The 27407-nt window shown below is 39.4% G+C and overlaps 2 pseudogenes; one reads left to right on the top strand and one right to left on the bottom strand.

The window, feature by feature from the left end:
• Positions 1-5264: 5264 nt before the first annotated feature.
• LOC114285474 (glucan endo-1,3-beta-D-glucosidase-like) lies at positions 5265-7455 on the bottom strand (annotated as a pseudogene).
• A 329-nt stretch (positions 7456-7784) lies between these two features.
• The window catches only part of LOC114285477 (thylakoid ADP,ATP carrier protein, chloroplastic-like), a 52206-nt pseudogene continuing 32583 nt past the window's right edge, over positions 7785-27407 (top strand).

Raw genomic sequence — 27407 nt, forward strand, 5'->3', positions numbered from 1 at the left:
TCTGCTGCTACCGCCAGCTTTAGTCCTGCAATCAATGCTTCATACTCTGCATCATTATTTGAGGCCTTGAACCCCAATCGAATGGACTGTTCCAATATCTCTCCATCTGGAGATACCAGTACTACTCCTGCCTCTGCTCCTTGTCGGTTTGAGCTCCCATCGACAAACAGTCGAAAGGAGTCGCTGATGTAAATGCTGCAAGGTCTGAGTTTTTCCTTTTTCCTTTGTTCTGTTCCATTCGGCTGGGCTTCTCCTAGCTTGCTTGGACATCGTTCACCTCGGCTCAACGGAGCCCGATGTACGATGGATTCTGGTGTGAACTCGGCCACAAAGTTGGCCAAAACTTGGCCTTTGATTGCTGTTATGGGTCTGTACTCCAAGTCATACTGTCCCAAGGTCACTGCTCATCTGGCTATTCTTTCTGTCAGGTCTCCTTGTTGCAGCAAGGACTTCAAGGGGTGTTCTGTTAGCACCACAATTTTATGGGCCTGGAAATAATGGTTCAGTTTCTTTGAAGCCATTACTAAAGCCAGTGCTAATTTCTCTAAAGGGTAGATACCTTGTTTCTGCATCGGCCAGGGTTTTGCTTACATAATAAACAGCCCTTTGCTCCCCTTTTTCTTCTCGGATTACCACTGCGCTTACTGCATGTTCTGAGACTGCTAAGTACAAAAACAACTCCTCCCCAGGTTCTGGATTTGAAAGAACTGAAGCTGTGGTCAAATACTTCTTCAAGTCGGCCAGGGCGACCTCGCATTCTTCTGTCTATAAAAAATTTGTGGCTTTCTTCACTAGGTTGAAGAAAGGTTTGCACTTGTCTGAGCTTCTGCTTATGAACCTATTCAGGGCTGCGGCCCTTTCAGTCAACATTTGTACCTGTTTTGCCGACGTTGGGCTCTTCAATTCCAGGATGGCCTTAATCTGATTTGGGCTGGCCTCAATGCCCTTTCTAGTCACCAGGTATCCCAAAAACTTACCAGATCCCACTTCAAATGCATACTTCGCTGCATTGAGTCGGAGCCGATATGTTTTAAGGATGTCAAAGACTGCTTTCAGGTCGGCCAGATGACCTTTAGGTTCCTTGGTCTTCACGAACATGTCATCGATGTAAACTTCCACCGTTCCGACAATCAGGTGTTTGAACATCCTGGTTACCAGTCTTTGGTAAGTTGCTCCTGCGTTTTTCAACCCAAAAGGCATCACTCTGTAGTAGTACAGACCTTTTTGGGTGATAAACGCAGTCTTCTCCTCATCTGAGGGATCCAGGAAGCTCATCTTTCTATGCCCCGAAGTGGCATCTACCAGCTGGTCAATCTTGGGTAGAGGAAAACTGTCTTTGGGACAGGCTTTGTTCAGGCTGGTAAAGTCTACGCAGACTCACCATTTACCATTCTTTTTCTTCACCACCACTGTGTTTGATAGCCATGTCGAGTAATTTACCTCTCGAATGGCCCTGGCCTCCAGAAGTCTATCTACTTCCTCTTCCACTGCTTTGACGTGTATCAACGTCGGTCTTCTTGTTTGTTGGATTACGGGTTTTGTCGATCTATCAACATTCAGTTTTTGGCAAGTGACCTCAGGGTCAATGCCAGGCATTTCGTAAGGCGTCCAAGCAAACACCTCAATATTTGCTCTCAAAAAAGCTTCCAACTCTTTTTCCTCTCCTTCAGCTAAGCCCGAGCCAAGAAGAAAGAAGCGTTCTTCATCCCCTTCCTGGACGAGGATTTTCTTCAGTGTTTCTTCACTCTTCTCGGCTGGCTCCTTGCTGACATCCTCTAGGACCTCTACGTCCTCGCCTTCGATCTCTGTCTTCTCTGGTTCTCGTATATTGCAGGTGGATTTCATTGCTGTCATGGAGCAATTCTTTGCCTGCAGCTGATCTCCTCTGATCTCCTCTATCCCATGTTCTGTTGGGAACCGCAATAGTTGATGCAATGTTGAGGGAACAGCCCCCATCGCATGCAACTATGGCCTTCCCAAGATGATATTGTAAGGGGAGGGTGTGTCGATTATGGTGAACTCTGTCTTTATCTTCTTGGTGCCAGCCTGCACCTCCAAGCTCGTCGTTCCCAGTGGCTATGTCGGCGTTCCATTGAACCTAATCATTGGGCTATTGGATTGCTCCATATTGTCTGGGTGAAGGCCAAGCTCCTTGTAACATTTGACGTACATGATGTCACAAGAGCTACCTTTGTCGATTAAGATGCGCTTCACTTGGCATTCTCCAACCTGGAGGGATACTACCAAGGCATCGTTATGTGGATGCTGCACCATCTCAAGGTCGGCTTCAGTAAAGGACACTACTGGTCCTTGGCACTCTTCTGCCCGATGTCTCTTCTCGTCGACTTGGTAAACATGCTGTAAGTGTTTTACCTTCTGGGTCTCCCCCCGAATCTCATTTTCGTTGACCTTCGAGTGAATTACATTAATTACCCGAGGTCCTCCTGCCTGAGGTTGCTGTGCTAGGGGAGGTGGGGCTACTGGTGCCTGAGGCAATTTTGCCTGTTCTTCCCTTGTCCTGGCCTCATCGAAAAGGTCTCTCAGATGGCCTTGCCTCACCAGGTCTTCTAAGTGTGTTTTCAGGGCTCTATAACCCTGAGTCATGTGCCCATCTTCATTGTGGTAAGCATAATGTCTACCGAGGTTTCTTCCCATAAACTCTCCTGGTGCCCTCGATGGTGCTCTGAAATAGGGTTGGTTCCGAATCTTATCCAGGACTTTGTGAATTGGGATTCGGAACACAGTCGTAACTGCCTGAGTAGCCCTTAGTCCTATCTCTTGCTTGCTGGATCCATTGTTACCTTGGCCTTGCTTCGGCGAGCCGTTTCCTTTTTCTTGCTTTGTCTCCTTAGTCCCCGATGTATCTTCCTCAGCTCTAGCATACTTCTCGATTCTAGCCATGAGCTCCTCCATGCTTTTTGGCAATGTCTTTGCCAAAGATTTTCGCAGCGGACAGTCGTCTTTTAGGCCGTTCTTGAAGATACGACCGCCACCTCTTGATTACACTATGGTATTCGGTTGAACACCTCATAGTACCTTTTTGCATAGGCCCTAAGGCCTTTTTCCTTACTGATCTTTAGAGCCATCAATGCGTCCACCCTTAGTGGCTGCAGCTTGTTTGTCACGAACCTGGCCACAAACATCTCGGCCAGGCCTTCCTAGGTCTTCACACTTCCCTTCGGTAGTTTGTGAAACCAATCTGATGCAATCTCCCTGAAAGATGAGGGGAACACTTTGCAGAGCAACGGCTCGTTTCCACTATACAATGCCATTGAGTTCAAGTATAATCCAACGTGGAAGTTGGGGTTTGACTTACCATTGTATATTTGGAACCTCGGCATACTGAATCTTTTCAGCGTCTCAAATTTGTCTAATTTTACCGAGAATGGTGTTCTCGGTTTAACAGGTGAAGTTACTTCGGCATCAGCATTATGTTGTTTCCTCTTGAGGTAATCTCTCAGGTCTTCCTTACTCTGCCCAGGAGCTCGGCTATCTCCAGACTTTAGTTTTATCGGCATACTACTCTTAGCTTCATTATGGGCCCTTTTCGACCTTTCTCCATGAGTTGTGTCAAAGCACAGCTCCTGCCTTTGAACGTGCCGATGTTCTCTTGGGTCTGCTTCTTTAGTGCGATGTGTCCTTCGTGACCCTTCTCTCCTTGACTCTCCTCGCCCGACCTCCCTGGAAGGCCGGTGAGAGTGTTTCTCACTTCTGGTGTGCTAAGGGGCTATTGGGATTGGTTTCTGCCCTCCCTTCTAGGCATTGGCCGCTGGAATCGGCGTGTCCTGCAGCGGGAATAGTAGCTGCATGACGTTATTTTGCATCATAAAATTGACGACCGATTGCAAGTCTGCCAACTTGTTTGCCATCTCTTTCACTTCTTCGTCCCTCCGCAGACATCTATCCTTCCATACCTGGAGGTCGTCCTCGTTGTAGTATCCGCTTCGATCTGGTTTCTTTGGCACGTCGCCATCTTGGCCGACATCTTTCTTGCCGTGATTTTGGTTCTGAGTCTCCTCATTGCGACCATCTTCTTCCATGTTTGGGTCAACGTGTTTTCCACTCCCAGCAGAGATTTCGTCCCCAACCTTATCCTTCTGTCTGTCACTGGCCATCTATTCTCCTTTCTTTCGCACAGACGGCGCCAAATTGTGTGAGTGATTTTCCGACCACACTGCCAACTTAGTATTTAGCTGGAGAGCACTGGCAGAATAGATGGCACCTGGCTGACCTGTAACAGAAAGAGTAGATTCCGATGGTGGTTCGTCCACCCAGGGACACTCTGACGATCAAGTCAATATATCTCTCAAAGATAATCAATAGTGCTAAACTCACTGTTCAGAATATAAATTGTGTACCTCAGAACTATCGGGGGTGCCTTTCTTTTATAGTCAACTCAATCCTTGTCCCATCAGAAGCCTAGCTTCAAGGGATTTTAGCTCAGTGCTTGTCCAGGACTCTTCAATAGATAGAGATAAACTCCCTAAGAGCTTTATTTTTATCTTGGCTGAGTCCCCTCATCATTCTAGGATTCTTGTGCCTTATCTGCTTATCTCAGATTCCCATATCTTCAGAGATAACCTCGGCTTAGCCGAGATCACCTCGGCGTCATGACTCGGACACGTGGCACCTCGGCTGACACGTCGGCATCACCTTGGCCACGTGTTGGTACTCTAAAAATGTATCCCCACAAATAATATAAACATAGTCACAATTGAGGGTCATATTTATGACGTGATTTCTTTGACTTTATGCAGATAATCTGTTGCCTTCGTATTCAAAATTCTCTCTCTTTTGATGTGATGTGAAGCACTCGCACCAGAATTTTTCATTATGAATCAATCTAATTTATAGTTGCATACCAATAGGGATATCTATTGGGAAAAAAATGCTATATATAGCCGAGATGCAGAAATATAAAGATTAACATGCTCAAGAACAAATCCAATATAATTAAAATATTGTTTTCAATACATGTAGACAATTTCATATACAGATACGTAGCTATAACAATGAGCAAAGCAATCCAATCATAAATACATTAATTTTTTCTTTTACATACTGGTTAGATTAAGAATGGTTTTGACCTTGAACCCACCAATCCATTCAAGACCATCCTCAACACACACAAAACCAAACAACCAACACAAATTATCATCCTACAATTGTATGGAACTAATCGCATAACCGACTGCAAAGCAATGTAAGTGGAGTAGTCTTTTCAATGATAGGTCTTATCGAGATATGTATGATTACCATTGTTTTCAATGACAATAGTGACCAAACCAGAAATTCTTTCCTCCGCCCTCATACCCTTTTTCTTCATCAACTCTATTGTGAATTCCCCATAAAAGATTTGTGAGTGAATTCCCATCATCAAACCCATTTAAATTCCTAATCTTACCCAAAGCACTCTCTTTGTCATAAACCCCTTCCAATGCATGCAAAAACCCCTTCCATCCCTCTAAAACTCCCTCCCTCCCCAACGCTACCGATGTCCATGCCATAAGATCCCTCACAAAACCACTTTCACAAAACAAAACCTCAGTGATTGGCAACAGTGGCAACAACTGAATTCCAACCCTGTACTCCCTCCATTCAACTGGTGCAAACCAAAGTCCACTATCCCTTTTATTAGCCCATAAAACACCCACAACTCTATTCTCTCTAGTAAATTCCTCTACATACATAGTCCCTCCCTCTCTCACATGCCACAATGTCTGAGCTGAATGAATCTCCATTGCTGCAATTGTAGAAGCAGTCGCGACAAGGTGTGTGTCCCCATAAGCCAATCCCATCAATGCTGCTGAATAGTATGCGTTTACAGCCTCGCTAGTGCTCTCTTGGTTCGCCCGTCTGCAAATTCAGTCAGTCCTCCAGCCCAAGAATGAAGTTTCTATAGATCAAAACACCGCAAATGCAGATATTTTGAATTTTCTCGCCTGCCCAAGTTCATGAAATCTGCCATTAACGAGTAAGCTTGCGGCCTATAGTTTCTCTCCCATGTTGGATCAATCTTTGCAAGCACCGCAATTGCATAAAGAAAAAGCCCCAAATGGTAATGGTGATCATTGTATATTCCAAACCCAAAATCAGCCCCGGAATCCAAAGATCCTTGTTTAGTCAAAATGCCACCCCACTTCTCGTCATACAAGAAACCATTTGTGCTAAAAGTTCCATCTAGCCATGGCTTAATTGTGTCCTTCAAGAACTTTCAAATACCGGGGATTGCATCGAAACAACTGACTTCTTCAACAATCATTGCTAATCTTGCTGCTCTGACAATCTATTTCCCATAAGAATAAGACGATGATGTTGTTGATGTTGTTGCTGCGTTGAGAGCCTTAACATCTTTGATTAGTGTAACAACAATTTCAGGGTATGATTCTTCATTGATGCCTCCAATTGAGTGCCAAGTTACAGAAACAGGGTCGGATTTCAATACCCATGAATCTCCAACAACACCCACAGGGTCTCCATCAATACTTTTATATTCGAAATCATCTAAAACAGTGATTTTACAATCACTGCTTGAAAGAAGTTGAAGATGAAGAGGGTGGGCAAGCATGAGCAAATCTCCATAACCTCTCTTATCCCATTTATACCCCAAAGAAAATGGATTGGAAAATAGGGCATCACCACATGCCGGATAACAATGGCTAAACTGATCAAGGATTGATTCGTATCGTGGGTCAGAATTTGGTACAATAGCAATTCGAATTATGCCGGAAAACCCAATAGAAATTATAGAAGAAACGCCCAGACTCAGATTAATTGGTGAAGAAGCGTAGAGAAGCCATGTCTGGTTGTTGTTGAGCTTAATGGTGTATTTAGTGAGAGAACTGTTGGGAGAGATTTGAAGAATGGCATGAACTGTAGAAATCGAAAGGGAAACACCATTGGTAGCAACACAGGTCAAATAAGGGCTTCCTCTAACGAGGAAGAACCTGAGATTGCTAGAAGGAAGGTCAAGAGTGACACTACGATCACTGAATGAAGAAACAATGTGGGTTGCATATGGGTTGGGGTTGTTTGATGTAGAGATGGTGAGGTCAGGATTGAAAATCTGGTAGGTGAAGGAAGAGTTAGACGACTGAGATGGGTAGCAGAGAGTGAGAGAGGAAACAAAAGATTTGATGAGATAAGGGTGGATGTATTCGGGTTGATTACCATTTTTAGAACAAAGTTTTGGAAGAAGGAATTGTTGGATAGAGGAGAAGAGAGTAGGTAGGGAGAGAAAAATAGGGTTGGGTCAGGAAGGACTGTGGATTGGGTTTGAGGGAAGAGAAAGGGATGGGTTGGTCGTCTGTAGGGTTCTGGCGGTGGCGGTGGCGGTGGCGGTGACGGAGATGGCTCATGTGGTGGAGGAGGAGGAGGAGGTGGTGGTGGTGGTGAAGGAGGACGCCTGCTTTTTTTTTTGAAAACCCTCGAGACTTCTCTACCAATTTTCTTCATAATGACACATATATTTCTTTTGGGGCAAGCAAATGTTTCACTACTAAAAAAATATATAAATGAACATATATATATATATATATCTATATATTAAAACTCGACACGTGTAGAAGATGAAAGAAATTTGATAAGAAAAGATACAATGGAACTCAAGAATATACAAAGAAGTTTGACACACGTGTATGGAGATTATCTGGGTTGAAGGATGGTGAATGGTGAAGGGGAAAATGGATGAGAAACACAAGGTTGTGGTTTGGAAGTGAAGTTTATTAATGTATTTTGAGGATATGAAGGTGGATGGAGTATATATCAAAGGCATGCAAGTGAAGATGGTAAAGGAAGGGATAACAAGGTGGGGGTCTTGGAATATGTTATTCACCCCCCCCCTCCCCAAAAAAAAGGGTCTTGGAATATGTTTTGGGAATCAAGAAAGTCATAGAATGAAGGTTCTTTTTTGAGGTTTAGGAGCTTTGGATTGGTGGATTTATGAGTTGTTCTCTCTCAATTGATTGCCAAATGCCTTGTGATATCTTGCAAGTTTTCCCATGGTTTTTGGTTCTTTTGGGGTTAGTGTAACACACACAAAAACAAGAAAAATTTTCTTCTCTTGTGATTATATTAAAAAATAACTATGGTTATGTTTGTTTGAAATTTTAAATTTATTTTTTGAATTTAAAAAAAATTATTGGCAAAATATATATATATACATTTTAAAAATTTATAAAATTATTTTCATAAAAAATAAGGAGTATTTTTAATTTTTTGATTCTTTTCTTCAAAACATTTTATATTTAACGTTAAAGGATTTTCGAGTTATGCAAAAGTAGGTGTAATTATATTTACCAATAAATCTCATCTCACAAACAAGTACTTCAATTAGTTCTAAGTTTTTTCTATTGATCTATTAAGTCCTAGTCCTATTTTTTATTTTGGGTGTTATGGTAGACAACTATACCCTTTTATTAATATGACAAGTATGATGTGATATTCGATTGTGACATGTATTAATGCGATATTCTAACGATGTGACACTTCAAAAAAATTAAAAACTCCTTAGTGTACTTTTTCCAAATGTGTTAACATAGCGGGTGTGATGTGACACTCCAAGACTTTTACTCTAAAAATACTAAAAACTCTTTAATGTATTTTTTTCAAATATGACAACGTGACGGGTATGATGTGACACTTAAAAAAATAAAATAAAATATGATAACGACAAGGGTATGATGTATTTTTCTCAAATGTGACGGGTGTATTTTTCTAAAATATGATAATAGCAGGTATGATGTGACACTCCAAGACTTTTACTCTAAAAATACTAAAAACTCCGTAGTGTATTTTTCTCAAATGTGACAATGTGACGGGTATGATGTAACACTCAAAAATAAAATAAAAATAAAAGCTCCTTAGTGTACTTTTCCCAAATATGATGTACTTTTCCCAAATATGATAACGTGGCAGGTATGATGTGACAGTTCAAAAAAAAAAAAAAACTTTTTAGTGTATTTTTTTTCCAAATGTAACATGTGACACTCCAACATAGCGTGTATGATGTGACACTCTAAATAAATTAAAAACTCTTTAGTGTACTTTTTTCAAATATGACACTCCAACATAGCAGGTATGATGTGACACTAAAAAACACCTTAGTATACTTTTGTCACGACCTAAACCCGCCCCTAAAGGTTTAGCGACGTAACCGGCCAGTAATCCTTGGATTATCGAAGGTCTCTTATCAATTAGACTTGTAATTAGGGGCTGTGGAAGTAAATACATAAAATATACATAATCCATCGAGCTGTGCAGACATACATAAGACTGATAATCTTAAACTTTTATAAACATACGAGTGACATCATAGGTGCAACATTTACACATCACTTCATGTACATAAAAAGAAAACTTGTTCATAGAGCAAAAGAACAGTCTTATACATCCATATTAACACAGCCACAAAACATGACTTGATCTGGAACCTCCTCGTGAGGCGCAAAAGGTGGCTGACAACACAAAACGCTTCAAGCATCATCTTAGGCCTGATCATGAACCTGCTCACCTATATACATAATAAATAACTAGTGAGCGGAGGCCCAGTGAATAATAACAAAGTAAAGGGGTAAATGAATGATGTCCCATAATCATTTCTGACCCAAAGTTCACGTTCGTATTCTCATTCTGAGTATATATAGAATTCAGAGTTCATGCTTAATCTTACATAATACATCCGTTAGCGCTGACAGATCACACACAAAATATCTTAATCATACTTGTCAGTTCTATAGAAGAACCTCTAGCCGAGTAAGAATAACTTGTCAGTTCCTTAAAGGAACCTCTGGACTGGGAACAGATAACTTGTCAGTTCCACCTAGGAACCTCTAGTCGGGTACAGATGGCTTGCCAATTCCATAAGGAACCTCCGGTACCAGGAACTTGCACATACTTGAATCATGGCATTACTTGAATCATAGCATTACTTGAATCATAGCATAATGTCATAAGTGCTTATTAGACTTGGACAATCATTCATAGTATAAAACATGACATTTCATAGAACAGTTCTTAATCCGTATGCAGAAAATAATTTACTTGAACATAGTTTTACTAAGTTATTACTCACTGATAACAGGTGCTGCAAGTAGATAAACAGAGTAGGCAAATTCAGTTTCCTTGTGGCGCGTGACCTACACAGTTACAGAACGTACATATACTGAATTACACACCCGAAAGTGTTAACTTAGTCCCTTACTTGTCTTGGTGTGTTTCTACTTCATTATCCTCATTACGGTGTCTTAATCGTGGCCTAGGAATGCCTAGGATGGAATAAGCATGCAAAAATGTACTTGAAAACACTTTTCCAAACTTCCTTAAAATAGGGTCCCCGCTCGAGCGTGGTTTCCCTCACTCGAGAGGATATGCAAAATCTGAAGGTCCGCTCGAGCGTAACTTCTCTCGCTCGAGCGGTCTGTAAATTTTGACAAAAGTACTAGTTATTTGTTTTTCACGCTCGACGGACATTCGATCCCCGCTCGAGTGTGAGACTCAGACCCTCGCTTGAGCATGAATTTTGTCGCTCGAGCGTGCTGCAAAGCATATGAACTTCTGGGTACATGCATTTTACGCTCGAGCGGGCTTCAGGACGCTCGAGCGGAAGTGCACACAGTTAGAGTGGCCGTTCGAGTGTGAACTCCTACACTCGAGCGTAGATACAAATTCTGAAAATTTCAGATTTGATCTCCAAGCTTCAAACTCGAATTAAACACTTCAAAGCTCAACATTTTGGGCCAAAAACTTTAGGAAACACATAGAAACTCATAAAACAACATGATTTAAGGATCATTTCAAGCAATTATGGCTCAATGGCTTGCCAATTATGCAAAATTCAACTTAAAACTTATGGATGATCCATGAACGTCATTCATGTACTTTCTTTGAACTTAATCTTCTCAAAACATAATCAAATGCTACAAAACAACATGAAACTTGATGGTTTCTCAAAATTAAGGTGAATTCAAGACATGCATGGGGTAATTCTTGAAATCAACTTATCAAGTTATGAGAATTGTGCGTGCATGCATGATACACTCCCAAAATCAACTATCTAAGCTCAATTCTTGTCTTCCTATAGGATTTCTTTTGAATTCATGAATTGGCTAACTTAATCATATTATCAAAAGCTTGAGTTCTCACTTAAACTTCTCAAATGAGCTCCATGTAGACCAATTCTTGAGTAATCAAGCTCATCTTCCCTAATTCTTTTCAATTCTCTTGCAAGTCCCACTTTGGTTGAATTCAAGTCCACTTCCCTCTCACTCTCTCTCTCGTTTGTGTGTGAGGAAACTCAAAAATGGGTTGACAATTTAAGAAAGAGATGAGTGGAGTATGTAGGGAGTTTATAAAGGCTCACTTGGTGGTAATTGATTAAAGTTAATCAAATGGGCATTAAATTAATCTAATTTAATCGTTCTGAATCGAATTTCAATTAAACCTACCATAAAATTCTAAAAATTCCAAATAGCACATAAATCAAGTCAATTTCTAAATTGGATGCTGATAAGGCCTTCAATTCGTAAACCGTATAAAAACATAAATAGATCTTTCTACGTTAAACAGATATAAACACAAATGGTGTGTTTGGTAACGTTTACGTTTTCAGTTTATATTTACAAAAATTTTATAAACTGGTTTTTGTTTATTTTTTGTTTATTTTTAGAAAAACATAAACTACAAACGTGTTTGGTAATTGACAAAATGTTTAAAAAATTTAAAAAATATAAAAAAGAGTGAAAAAGGGCAAGTGGTGGCAAGTGGCGGCGAAAGACGGTGGTGGAAAGTGGTGACGGTGGGTGGTGGGTAGCTGGTGGTGGGTGATGGTAGCAGGTGGGTGGGTGATGGTGGCGGGTGGTAGCGAGTGGATGGTGGTGGTGGTGGTGGCGGTGGCGGTGGCAGGTGGTGGGTGGTGGTGGCAGGTGGGTGGCGGATGACGGGTGGTGGTGGGTGGTGGCGGGTAGGTTGTGGTGGCAGGTAGGTGGCAGGTGGTGGTAGTGGGTGGGTGGGTGACGGTGGCGGGTGGCGGGTGATGGGTGGTGGCGAGTGGGTGGCGGCGGCAGTGGTGGTGGTGGTTATGGCAGGTGGGTGGCGGATGGCGGGTGGTGGCGGGTGGGTGGTGGGTGGTGACGGTGGTTGGGTGGGTGACGGTGGCGGGTGGTGGGTGGTAGCGAGTGTGTAGTGGTGGCGGTGGCGGCGGCGGCGGCGGGTGGTGGCGGTGGCAAGTGGGTGGCGGATGGCGGGTGGTGGTGGGTAGGTGGGTGGGTGGGTGGGTGGTAGCGAGTGGGTGGTGGTGAGTAGTGGTGGTAGGTAGGTGGCGGGTGGGTGATTGTGGTGGTGGTGGTGGTGGGTGGTTGGTGTTGGTGGTGGTTGGTGGTGGTGGTAGGTGGGTGGTGAGTGGTGATGGCAAGTAGGTGGCGGGTGGTGGTGGCGGGCGGTGGATGGTAGTGGCGGGTGGTGGATGGCAGGTGGGTGGTGGGTGGTGGTGGTGGCAAGGGGTGGGTGGTGATGGTGGCGAGTGGGTGGCAGGTGGGTGGTAGTGGCGGGTGGTGGCAGGTGGGTGGTGAGTGGTGGTGACAGGTGGTGGTGGGGGGTGGGTGGTGGTGGAAAATGGTGGCGGGTGGTGGGTAGTGGTGGCGGAAGACGGTGGTGGAAAATGGTGGCGAGTGGTGGCTAGTGTTGGGTGGTAAAAAAAAAAAAAAAACTGAAAACTCAAAATGGAAACACATTTTTTGTGTTTTCATTTTTTGGCCAAATTTATAAACTGAGACCACTGATTTATAAATCAAAAATTTTACCAAACAAGTTTTTATTTGAGTTTTTTAAATTTTTGTAAATATAAACAGAAAACTGAAAACGTAAGTGTTACCAAACATGTGATTAACTCTGGATTTTTTCTTAATTACTTGTTAGGCATACTTAAACTTGAATTAGCGCTAATCATGGGTCGAGGTTGTTACAACTTTTTTCAAATGTGACACTCTAATGTGGTTGGTAAATGAGTCATTACACATCCAAAAGGACTAAATGGATCACAAGAAAAAATATGAGACTATATGGATTACAAGTCCAAAATATGGGACTTATTGGTTAATTTTTTTATTTTTTTTATTTTTTTGGGAGACTTACGTATAAGTTCTAATATGTGGACTTACTATCCAATTGGTCCTATGATAATTAATGGTGTTTTTTATCAAACACTATTAAAAAACGTCACTAATTGTTAATTTTCAGTGACAATTTACAAATTTTGTCACAAACAATATCACTAACTATAAGTTTTAGCTACTGTTTAAAAAAATCATTGCAAAAAAAGTCACTAATTTTCAACTTTCAGCGAAAATTTGAAAAATTCATCATAGAAAAATATTAGTAATTGTAAGTTTTAGCGACAATTTATAAAAATCAGGATAAAAAAAGGTTACTAATTGTCAATTTTTAGCGACATATGCAAAAAATCATAAAAAAAAATATTTTTAGTGATGATTTTATTAGGATTTATTTTCAATTGGGCTTGATGAAAATTAAATCAAACTATTAGCACTTATGATAGTTTACACTACAAAAATTTTAGTTTTTTCTGACGGCAAAATGCCGTCGCAAATACTCAAAATGCCATCTCAAAAGCTTTTTTGTGATGACAGATGACTTTTAGCGACGGCAAGTGGGGGGTCGCAACAAAGGGCGTTGCTAAAAGGTTTTAGCGACGGCACAATGCCGTCGTCTTTTTATTGCGATGGCAAAGTTGCCTTTTTGCGACGGAATTCTGCCGTCGCCATTAATATGTACAAATCTGAGATTTTTTTAGACGGCACTGTGTTGCACTCGCTAAAAGTGTTATTTGCGGCGGCAAAAATGCCGTCGCGAAAGTGTTTTTATTACGACGGGATACCTACTATCGCTAAAAAATTATTTGAGACAGCACGACATGCCGTCGCCAAAAGATTATTTGCGACGGCAAAGAATACCATCACGAAAGGTTTTTGTCTCAACTCTGCCAATATCATTTGCGACTGCATTCATAACAACAAATTAGCAAAATTATCCCACTACATAATATTGCATAATACATATACAATGTTTAAATACATAATGTTGTTCACAATTCAAAATAACGTAAATCAAACACAAAAGTTTCCCTAATGATTCTTCCGTGGGTAACAAAAACAAAAGTTAATCGCAATATTCACACGCCTCCATTCCACAAGAAGCAAACTGTTACTCGGGAAATATCTGAAAACAAAAAATAAAAATAATTAATGACAATATAATTATGTGTTAATATTTTAATTACAAAAAAACATAAAAAATTGACTACTATATAATTACAAAGATAATTAAGTAAATAATTTTGGCTAGATGGAAATTCGGTTCTAACTCCCAAACCGGGAACCAGATTGGAGTTCCGTCTTCTCCCACAAGTCTCTCGTGCCTAGGCGGTCATGTGTGCCAAGTTTTGTGCTAATTCGAACCCCATTTGGTGATTTTGGGGTGTCAACGCCTCGAATTCAAGTTTCCTAAGGAACTAGTTTGCCTAGAGTTAAATCCGGCTCTAACTCCCAAACTGGGAACCCGATTCGAGCACTGTCTTCTCCCACAAGTCTCTCGTGCCTAGGCGGTCGTGTGTGCCAAGTTTTGTGCTAATCCGACCCCGTTTGGTGATTTTAGGACGTCAACACCTCGAATTCAAGTTTTTTAATGAACTAGTTTGCCTAGGGTGAAATCCGGCTCTAACTCCCAAATCGGGAACCCGATTGGAGTCCTGTCTTTTCCCACAAGTCCCTCTTGCCTAAGCGGTCGTGTGTGCCAAGTTTCATACTAATCCGACGCCGTTTGGTGATTTTGGGGCGTCAACACCTCGAATTCAAGTTTTTTAATGAACTAGTTTGCCTAGAGTGAAATCCGGCTCTAACTCCCAAATTGGGAACCCGATTGGAGTCCCGTCTTCTCCCACAAGTCTCTCATGCCTAGGCAGTCGTGTGTGCCAAGTTTCGTGCTAAACTGACGTTGTTTGGAGATTTTAGGGCGTCAACACCTCGAATTCAAGTTTCTTAAAGAACTAGTTTGCCTAGAGTGAAATCCGGCTCTAACTCGCAAATTGGGAACCCGATTGGAGTCCTGTCTTGTCCCACAAGTCTCTCGTGCCTAGGCGGTCGTGTGTGCCAAGTTTCGTGCTAATCCGACGTTGTTTGGAGATTTTGGAGCGTCAACACCTCGAATTCAAATTTCTTAATGAACAAGTTTGCCTAGACCGAAATTCGGCTCTAACTCCCAAACCGGGAACCCAATTGTAGTTCCGTCTTCTCCCACAAGTCTCTCGTGCCTAGGCGGTCGTGTGTGCCAAATTTCGGGCTAATCTAACGCCGTTTGGAGATTTTGGGGCGTCACCACCTCGAATTGAAATTTCTTAATGAACTAGTTTGCCTAGATCGAAATCTGGCTCTAACTCCCAAACCGGGAACCCGATTGGAGTCCTGTCTTCTCCCACAAGTCTCTTGTGTTTAGGCAGTCATGTGTGCGAAGTTTTGTGCTAATCCGACCTCGTTTGGTGACTATGGGGCATCAATGCCTCAAATTCAAGTTTCTTAAGGAACTAGTTTGCCTATAGTGAAATCCGGCTCTAACTCTCAAACCGAGAACCCGATTCGAGTCCTGTCTTCTCCCACAAGTCTCTCGTGCCTAGGCAGTCGTGTGTGCCAAGTTTTGTGGTAATCCGACGCCGTTTGGAGATTTTGGGGCGTCAACACCTCGAATTGAAATTTCTTAATGAACTAGTTTGCCTAGACCGAAATCCGACTCTAACTCCCAAATCGAGAACCCGATTGGAGTCCCGTCTTCTCCCACAAGTCTCTCGTGCCTAGGCAGTCATGTGTGCCAAGTTTTGTGCTAATCCGACCCTGTTTGGTGATTTTGGGAAGTCAACGCCTCGAATTCAAGTTTCTTAAGGAACTAGCTTGCCTACAGTGAAATCCAGCTCTACCTCCCAAACCGGGAACCCGATTTGAGCCATGTCTTCTCCCACAAGTCCTCTCATTCCTAGGCGATTGTGTGTGCTAAGTTTTGTGCTAAACCGACATCGTTTGGTGATTTTGGGGCGTCAACACCTTGAATTCAAATTTCTTAATGACCTAGTTTGCCTAGACTGAAATTTGGCTCTAACTCCCAAATCGGGAACCCGATTGGAGTTCCGTCTTCTCTCACAAGTCTCTCATGCCTAGGCGGTCGTGTGTGCCAAGTTTCGTGATAAACCGCCATCGTTTGGTGATTTTGGGGCGTCAACACCTGGAATTCAAATTTCTTAATGACCTAGTTTGCCTAGACCGAAATTTGGCTCTAACTCCCAAATCGGGAACCCGATTGGAGTCCCGTCTTCTCCCACAAGTCTCTCGTGCCTAGGCGGTCTTGTGTGCCAAATTTCGTGCTAATCCGATGCCATTTGGAGATTTTGGGGCGTCAACACCTCGAATTGAAATTTCTTAATGAACTAATTTGCCTAGACAGAAATCCGGCTCTAACTCCCAAACCGGGAACTCGATTGGAGTCCCGTCTTCTCCCACAAGTCTCTCGTGCCTAGGCAGTCATGTGTGCCAAATTTTGTGCTAATCCGACGCCGTTTGGAGATTTTGGGGCGTCAACACCTCGAATTGAAATTTCTTAATGAACTAGTTTGCCTAGACCGAAATCCGGCTCTAACTCCCAAACCGAGAATCTGATTGGAGTCCCGTCTTCTCCCACAAGTCTCTCGTGCCTAGGCAGTCATGTGTGCCAAGTTTTGTGCTAATCCGACCCTGTTTGGTGATTTTGGGGAGTCAACGCCTCGAATTCAAGTTTCTTAAGGAACTAGCTTGCCTACAGTGAAATCCGGCTCTAACTCCCAAACCGGGAACTCGATTCGAGCCCTGTCTTCTCCTACAAGTCTCTCATTCCTAGGCGATCGGGTATGCCAAGTTTCATGCTAAACCGACATCGTTTGGTGATTTTGGGGCGTCAACACCTTGAATTCAAATTTCTTAATGACCTAGTTTGCCTAAACTGAAATTTGGCTCTAAATCCCAAACCAGGAACCCGATTGGAGTTCCGTCTTCTCCCACAAGTCTCTCATGCCTAGGCGGTCGTGTGTGTCAAGTTTCGTGCTAAACCGACACCGTTGGGTGATTTTTGGGCGTTAACACCTGGAATTCAAATTTCTTAATGACCTAGTTTGCTTAGACCGAAATTTGGCTCTAATTCCCAAACCGGGAACCCGATTGGAGTCCCGTCTTCTCCTACAAGTCTCTCGTGCCTAGGCGGTCTTGTGTGCCAAATTTTGTGCTAATCTGACGCCGTTTGGAGATTTTGGGGCGTCAACACCTGAAATTCAAATTTCTTAATGAACTAGTTTGCCTAGACCAAAATCCGGCTCTAACTCCCAAACCGGGAACCCGACTGGAGTCCCGTCTTCTCCCACAAGTGTCTCGTGCCTAGGCAGTCATGTGTGCCTTGTTTTGTGCTAATCCGATCGCGTTTGGTGATTTTGGGTCGTCAAAGCCTCGTATTCAAGTTTCTTAAGGAAGTAGTTTGCCTAGAGTGAAATCCGGCTCTAACTCCCAAACCGTGAACCTGATTCGAGCCCTGTCTTCTCCCTCTAGTCTCTCGTGCCTAGGCGGTCGTGTGTGCCAAGTTTCGTGCTAAAGCGACGCCGTTTGGTGATTTTGGGGCGTCAACACCTCTAATTCAAATTTCTTAATGAACTAGTTTGCTTAGACCGAATTCGGCTCTAACTCCCAAACCGGGAACCCGATTGGAGTCCCGTCTTCTCCCACAAGTCTCTCGTGCCTAGGCGGTCGTGTGTGTGAAGTTTCGTGCCTAGCCTCTATCCTTTTGGGCTGTGTATAGTTAATTTATGGTTATTCTTAGCTTAAAATGCAAAGATACATTTTATACCTGATCTTCTGGTGGTGGTGTATATGAATTTTCGTCTCCTACAGATTCCCTAAATGCCCAGTGGCCACTCGATGCATTAGGAATCTATGATAGTCAATACATAATGTGTTAATCATATTCGAATTTTATTATACATATATACACTTATGTTGTGTGTAAATTTAACTATCAAACAATTTAATTTATATCAAACTTGTCTGTTAGGATCCACACTCGCCCCTTGTGACACAAAGGCCATCATCTCAGCTTTCATCTGCTGTAAATGTGTAGAGAACTCTACTCGCATCTCCTCCCTCATCTCCTCCCTCAACTCATCCCTTAGCTCCGCACGAACCTGCTGGGTGATTTGAACAATAGTCGATGGCTGCGGTGTTGACTGTGATGGCCCCGTCCCGTCTTTATACACCACTCTCCGAGGCATAGTTCTCCCATATGTGCGACAATATCCATGTCCGTCATGACCAATCAACTCATGGAAAATGGCATTTCTATCCTCCAAAGTCTGGCAATGTCACGACCCGCTCCCCGTACCCTAGGGTTAAGCATTGTAATGGTCAGTAACTGAGGTTACCTTCGGCCAATTCTTAAACAAATCAATAAACGCGAGCGGAAGTAATATTTAAATGAGGATACCAAAATAATCATCGGAGCTTTTATTTTTATTACAAAATGTATTAACCAAAAAGGCCGATATTTACATATAAAAATATCATAAAAGTGCTGTGTGTGTCTATTCCGCAGCCCCGCATCTAAGACCTTCCAAAAGCTATTTCTGAATCGTATTATTTCCTGAAAATTTGTAAACAACTATAAGCACATGGTAGAGTAAGAAATATTATACCAAGAGTATAAGGGACACGAAATAACCATGGATAGTTAGTTAGGCTAAAACATTTACATAACTCAGTTTGGTAAATAAATCATTTAAGTGGCAGAAACTGAAATTCAAAAATTATATAAATAAATAACCATAACCATGGTACCAAACAGAACAGAACATAGGTCACAGGAGTGACAGTCAGAACAGAGGTATGGATTCAAGAGGTGGCTCGTACAGATTATAGAGGTGGCTCCCACAATAGTGTAGCACTTATCTCTGCACAGCACTTTGCTCCACACTAGAAATCAGAGGGTTAATGGATTCATAACAATACAGAGGTACAGATTCAAGAGGTGGCTCGTACGAATTATAGAAGTGGCTTCCACAATAGTGTAGCACTTATCTCTGCACAGCACTTTGCTCCGCACAGAACAGAGGTCAATAGATCCATGACAGACAGAGGGCCACAAGGTGACCAAATAGAAGCCAATGGTTATTTAAGTCCCCCAAGGCGTGGGACTCCCGTGGTGGTATTTATAAAACATAAATGTTTATAAGGTTATAGTCAAACATTCTTTAAAATATAAACAAACATATCCATTGATTTCATTTTAAGCAAATAGGGTTCAGAAATTAATCCATGTAACTGAAATATTAATATAGTTTATAATAACTTATAAAACATAACTTGCATAAAATAAATATGGTAAGTCAAAACATATGTAAAATATATTATGGTGACTCAAAGTATAATATAACTCACTTTAACTTTAATACCTCACTCTTTCTTTTCACTATCAAGAACCTTCTTAGCTTCCATTATTTTTTCCTTCCTTCTCTCTTTTCTTTCTCCTTCTTTTCTCTCATTCTTTCTTTCATTTCTTTCTTTTCTTTCCCAGGTGAATCACCTATTTATAAGGAGGCAGAAGCCTCTTGAGCCAATCACGTAGCAGTCCGAATCCTTCTTCTCAGATTCGTTCATAAATGTCATGGATTGATCCTTATCTTATATAAATAATTAAGATAATTACACTTTGACCTAAATTCTTAATATAATTATATAAACATCCATAATTAAATTATACTTTATCGTATACCCACAGAAAATTAATTATTTATTTTATTATCACACCTATTATTATTATTATTTATTTATAGTTTGACCCCTAAATTCTTAATAATTATATTATTTTATAAAATTACACAAACCAATACAAAATAAATCATATATTTTCCTAACTGTGATTAAATAATATTAGTATAAATTTTACAGAATAATTAAAAATCTGGATTGTTACAATCTTCCCTCCTTTTAAAATGTCGTCCTTGAAATTTGTCATGTGTGTAAACTATCCGCTATGCACTCTGATAAAATATTAGATGATTAATCTGATAGAAAATATTACCTCAAAATTTTTTTCCAAAAACAACTCACTGTCTAGTTGTCAAAATTGATTTGGGCCAAAATGAGAAATTATGGGTGACTTTAAAAAAAATTTCACTCATTTTGTTTACGATAAAAAAAAAAAAAATGAGAACACAATGACAGAATCATATGTAAGAGTTGAAAAAAAAATTGAGGTGAATTTTTCATTGATGGGAAATAGTTTCAAAATTAGTATCTTTATAATTTGAACTCACTTTTAAAAAGTCGAAATAAATTTTTTTTTCTTGAATACTGAACTGAAAATTATATATATTTAATTATGTTATAATTTTTGTGGGTCCTTGAGCCCGACATCCTTTGTTTCTTTTCCTTCTGTTGCTATAACAAATATAAATTATATCTATTATCCTTTACAAATTATACACAAAAAAAATTAATATATATATATATATAAAATCATTTAAAATTATAATATAATTAAATCGACTAACAAAATATAATATTTAGGTACTAATTACCCGCTATCCCACTTCTTAAATGTGCATGTGTCCTATGCTCCAATGATGATTTTTTTTTTTTGACAAACCATTGCTCTGATACCACTTGTCACGACCCGCTCCTCGTACCCAGGGGTTAAGTATCGTGATGGCCGTAGGTAACCTCAGTTACTGGCCATCACGATGCTTAACACTTGGTTACGGGGAGCGGGTCGTGATAGACAATCCTCAGGTAGAATGGAGAGTTGACGATTAAACTCATCCTGTATTGAATAAGACATACAAGTATATGTCAAATTAAGATGGTTGACACACAAAAAATAAAAAATAAACTTTAAATACAATGTTTGGTGTTTGGAAACTACCAAGGTCTGGATAACCCCAGGGCCATCTGCTCTACGTGCCATAAGCCAAACATTCATTTTATTAGTAGACTCTCCTTTTATGGTCATCTAGATTTTTTTAGAAATATGAAAATTAGAATCCAAATAATTTGCAAAAATTCAATGTTTATTTATATACAAAAATAATAAAATATAAACCTCATGCCCTATCTGAGCGAAAGTAGTACGCCTTGTGGTATGAGTTATGCTGTGAGCTCGCCGATTTTTAGCGTTCTTAGTTGCAATTTTCTATAACAGGTTCAACAAATGTAAGTATATAAATATGATTTGTATGTTTAAATATCATACATATAACTTATTTGTATACCTCAGCATCGGAAGTACGCCAATACTCCACAAGTTTTTCCCACTGGCTTGGTACAATGTGCAAAGGAACATCATCCTTCAGATTAGGATCAGAACTTCTAGGTTTGAAATACTTAGTCTTAATCTTATTCTTGTGATCCTTCCATATGCTGTTGCAGGCTTTCATGCAGATTGGCTGATACTCCTCTGGACATATATTCAAATTGTCCTATAAAACACAATTTCAAAGTTTAAATAATAATAACACAATTTTGGAATTTGAATTTTTGGACAAAAATATACTTTTACCTTCACATCCTTCCAGATAGTATCAAGAATATCATCAGGCACAATGTTCCAGTCAAGAAAAGTAAGAGGAACAATGTTACCATTCTGCACAATAATGCCAAGTTGAGTAGTTAACTTAGATACGTTATCCCCTATTGGACAGTAATTTTCATCAAATTGTATGTCCAATTTTGTACCAGTACCCCACTCAGGTCCCTTGCAAGTATCTTATTTCGTGTAGTAATCTTATCTAGTAACTTATTTAATTTAGTGATGGTGCTTATCTAGACACAAATTACAGGCCTTTACAATGATAGGAAAGCAAGAAGGGCTTAAAGGGTACTGGAAAGGCAACCTTCCTCAGGTCCCTTGCACCCTTCTCCTTCTTTTCTTTTTTTTCGATAAATAAAATTTATTAAAGAAAAAACATCAAGGATATGCTAAAGAATTACAGAAATCACGAGCCCCAAAAGAGGGGAAAAGAAATTAGCCAATCACATTTACTTTCCTATGGATAAGGTTTTTTCTTATACTAATCTATTCCCGTAGGTTTTTGTTGAGTTTCAATTTCTAAACCTTTTCAATTCCAGGTGATACATGTCATACCTTATAGTGTAGTCCAACTGTTTGCATATGAAACCTACAAGGTAATAGCAAAACTATTTAATAAAAATTCCTAACACTCCATCTTATATGTATCTATGGTCTTTACTGTTTCAAACATTTGATTAGTATTTTACCTACGAATTTCTAGAAACTTCTTAGGGGGAAGGATGGTGAGCTCTCTATTATTGAAAGACTCACTATTGGTGCTTTTGTTGGCATGACTTCAACTTTTGTGAGTAATATAGCAAATGAGATCGCTTCTGAACTCAACTTTATCGGTGATTATCTGTATTGGATCTTGTATTTTCTATATTAGTACCCTATATGTATGTCTATTAACAAATATTAAAGCCTATAATCCTTGCTATTTGTTTCTTTATAGGTAACATACCCTCTTGATGTCTTCAGGTTAAGATTAGTTGATGAGCCTGGGTATAAAACAATGTTTGAGGTAAGACTGACCAATTTGAATTGTATTTCTGAAGGAGTTTCTCTACATATCATGGGTTTTATTGGATTGTTTTCAGGTTGCCTTGAACATGCTAAGAGAGGAGGGAGTTGGGTCTTTTTATACTGGCCTTGGGCCTTCTCTTATTGCAATATCACCTTATATTGCTGTGAACTTTTGCATTTTGACTTGTGAGCTTACTCTTTCAGCAATATATTTTTCTCTATTGTTTATTAAATGATATACAAATATAATATTTGTATATCTTAAATTTGGATCTATATATTAGGATGAAGAAGTCTTTGCCAGAGAAGTATCGAAAGAGGACTGAAAAATCTATGGTAACAACTTTGCTGCCATCTACTCTTTCCACGGTTATGTGCTTTCCTTTGAATACAATGAGAAGGCAAATGCAAATGAAGGGTACACCTTCAAGATAGTTTTGGATGCCTTTTCAGGTAACTCAATTCTTTTAATTATCAACTGTTGTAAACTAACAGAAATTAATGCAAATCGTATCATAATAAACCTTGGTTAATTCTATCTATAACATATCCAAAGTTGTAAGCATTTCATTTATGCTTTCATATGTCTTTAGTAAAGCAGAGGAAGCCTTTATTCTCAACATTGGGAATAGACTTAATAAGGTCATATGGTGCGTATCTTGATATACATACATATATAAAAATCAAGTCATTTCTTTGCGTAAAGAAAGTATTTATGTACCATGCACACACATTTAGTTAGCTACTATCAATAAACTGAACATAATAGGAGATCCCTCACGACTTTCATCTCAAATGATCCCCATCCCCTCTCACCCATCCCTCTCTCTTCCACTCTTTCTGATTTACATGTTCAACTTTCAACAATCCAAGTGCATCTTCTAAGGAGACATATATAATACATATATATATAGAGAGAGAGCATACAGGCGTCACTCGCTGAGTGAGTGAGAGAGGAGCGCTTGAGATGGATTGAGCTCGCGCGAGAGAAAGATAGAGACCCCGCACCACTGCTAGCCGTAATGCGCCGTCGCCGCACCACCATTTGCCGTCGTCGAGGGCGATTGAGCCTGCTCGCAGTCGTCGCTCGTCGAGAGAGAAATCGTCGGTGAACACTCGAGCTTGTTTGGGGATTTTGGGGGAAAAAGATCTTGTTTCAAAGATTTAGGGATTTTGGATCAAAATAATCGAGCGCCAAACAATAGGAGAAGCGGGACAAAATTTTTTTATTACTTTTTGTGACGGTATATTTAAACTGTCACAAATGATAAATAAAAATAGGTAAAACGACGCCGTTTTACTAATGTTTTTTTTGTGATGGACATTTGCCGTCGCAAATTGTCCACTATTTGTGATGGCAAATTTCTCCTGTCTCAAAAAAATTCTTTTTGCGACGGTACACAAAGGCGTCGCGAATACTTCCATTTTTATCACACCTTTTCGTGTATGTTTATTAGCGATGGGATGACTACCGTCGCAAAAGCTATTTATTTGCGACGGTTTAAACTGCCGTCGCAAAAGATCATTTTTTGCGAAGGGAAACGCGCCGTCACAAAAAGTCTCGTGTTTTATATTGCCTTTTCTTGTAGTGTTAGCCATATATTATTTTAGGATCAGGTTAAGATGGGCCGAGATACCAATGCAAATTTTAGGATAAATTACAAACACAACCCCTGAGATTTACTTAAATCACAAATTACCCCCAATGGTTCTAGAAATTACATTACGCCCCCTAAGGTTTTTAATTTCATAACAAATATGTCATTTTATTAATAAATCATTAAGTTAATTAACAATTTTTAATAATGTTAAAATTTTATTTTAATTAAAAAATCAGATAATTTTATTATTGTATAGGTGAATAGTTAGAAATTTCACATTTTCAATTAATTTTGTTGAATAAAAAATTCTGATAGGAAAGTATTTGTAATTTTTTAAACCACAAGGGACAATTTGTATTTTAAATAAATCTCAGAGAGTGTATTTGTAATTTACTTGAAAATTTTAATTTCAATCCATTTATCAAACGAGTTTAAAATATTAGTCCAGCCCAACTTACGGGCCCAAACACTATTTCCAAACCTAAAAATGTAGGTCTAAATTGGGGTCGCCAATAGTTCGATACCCAGAGTCAGAGAGGGTCGATGTCTCAAAACAACCTCCTGCCATAATCAAATCCCAAAACTTGGACAAGTTTGAGAGAGAGAGAGAGAGAGAGAGAGAGAGAGAGAGAGAGATGGCTGGGTTGTTGGCATGGGCAACAGATGTGGTGGGAGGTAGAGGGCAGAGTAACGACGAAGATGATATCAATGCAATCCTAGTAGCTTTCACTCTAGAGCAGCAAAATAGTCAATAAGATAAAATGTCATATCAAATTCATAATCATTTCACTTTTTCTCTTACAAACATCACTTCCAGTGACAAAAAAATCCAACCATTTTCCTAAACACAACTATTTTAGCATATTAAAAAAGCTAAAAACTAAAATAGTCTATTAAAATAGCCAACTTCCTAAACACCCACATAGTGTTCTTGAAGTCTAAAAATTATGTTAGTTGGAGGAGATTTCTGTAGAGGTTTGTTGAACTAATGATGGAATTTATCCCTTTTTTTTCTTGCACTTTGCAAATGGAAGGGAATAGGCTAGGTATGGACCGGGTTGGATTGGATTGTAATGTATTGCATTCGGGTGCAAGATGTTTAAACATGTTCTAGTAATGCCTAATCTTTGAGGCCAACTGTGCTATGTGCACAATTTTATTTTTTTATTTTTACAAAATAAGAAATAGATGTAATTCAAAATATTTGCATATAACAACACATTAATGATTTGGTGTGCATAATTTTCTATGTTCCTAAATTTCTTCCTCGCAGTTCTTGAATCATGAAATTCTTAAAAAGAGATTAAAAGAAAAAAATGTGAAGCACAATAGCAGGGTATGCAAAAAAATAAAAATAAATAAATAATAACAATTGCCTGTCTATGTATGTAATTTTTATCTATTAAAAATAGAAAGAAAATATTTATAGAATCAAAGTTGTGTAACTAGTACATTTTGTAAAAAAATGTATGGTACATAGAAAATCGATGGCTAAGATTGAGCCACATCATTAAAAATGACCTGCTAAACATGTCACTTTTTATAGTTATGAGCCAAAACCATATTTCTTCATAACTATAATCAAATTGATCATAACGTAGTCATAATCATATCTCATAACCAACACCATTTTGTTCATAACTAATATCACATATTCATAACCACATCTCATAACCAACCTCTTTGAGTCATAACTAACATCACATATCTCATAACTCGTAGTCACATATTTCATAACCAACACTTTTTTTTTTCTTTTCATAACCAACATCACATATCTTATAACCATTAGTCACATATCTCATAACTAACACTCTTTTGCTCATAACTACACCACTTTGATCATAACCAATATCACATATCTCATAACTATTACCCACATGAATCATAACCATATCTCATAACCAACCCCTTTAGTCATAACCAACATCACATATCTCATAACCACTAGCCACATATCTCATAACTAACTACCCTTTTGCTCATAACCACACCACTTTGATCATAACCAATATCTCATATCTCATAACTACTAACACATATAGTATAACCAAACAGCCTTTGACACCACTTTGCTCATAACCAATAACACATATCTTATAATCATTAATCAAATATCTCATAACCATTACCCACATATCACATAACCAACATCACATATATCATAACTACTAATCACATATCTCATAACTACACCACTTTGATCATAACCAACATTACATATCTCATAACCACTAATCATATATCTCATAACCAAACACACTTTGACTTGTAACTACACCACTCTGCTCATAACCAAAATCACATATCTAATAATCACTAATCATATATCTCACAACCTTTACCCACTTATGTCATAACCACATCTCATAACCACCATTTGCCTCATAACCAACATCACATATATCATAACCACTAATAACATATCTCATAACCATTACCCACATATAGGGGTGTAAATTTGGCCCACGAGCTCGCGACATACCCCAAGTCTAGTCGCGCCCTGGGTGGGCCCAACCAGGCCTGAGCCTAAGTCCAACCTAAGACCCTGGGTTATGTGTTCTAGAGCTTGGCCCGACTCTGGTGTGTTATGGAGTGTGCCCCATCTCGTGACCCGAAATTTTTTTCCCCATCTAGCCTGACCCAATCCCAACGGCTCTCTGCCCTCCTGTTAGTGCAACAGTCAAAAATTAAAAAAAAAAAAAACTGAAACAGTCATATAACCGTTAATTCCACAAACAACAAATTTTATTTATTTTTTATTTTTATATATATAAATTAACCCCTCCCTCCCAAGTCCTATAAATACCACCCCTCCCTCATTTTATTTCTCACAAACAAATCTGTCTCTCAAACTCTCATTATCTCTGACTCTCAACTCTCTCAATTAATTTTGAAGTGTCATCCCTAAGTGACAATTACAATTGATCACCTATCTCTATTTTAAATTTATTTTTAGTCATAGTATCTTCATTAAATATAATAGAAATAGTAATGTACAAACGATGTACTTTTTAAAATATCTATATACACCTATAGACATATATATATATATATATATATATAATTTAACTAAATTTTAATAAAAAAATATGTTGAAAAAAATTATCTATGACGTAATTTTATTTTGTTCTACTAAATAAA

Source organism: Camellia sinensis, chromosome 1, assembly GCF_055761805.1.
Source record: "Camellia sinensis isolate YWXY chromosome 1, ASM5576180v1, whole genome shotgun sequence".
In the NCBI taxonomy this organism is placed as follows: Eukaryota; Viridiplantae; Streptophyta; class Magnoliopsida; order Ericales; family Theaceae; genus Camellia; species Camellia sinensis.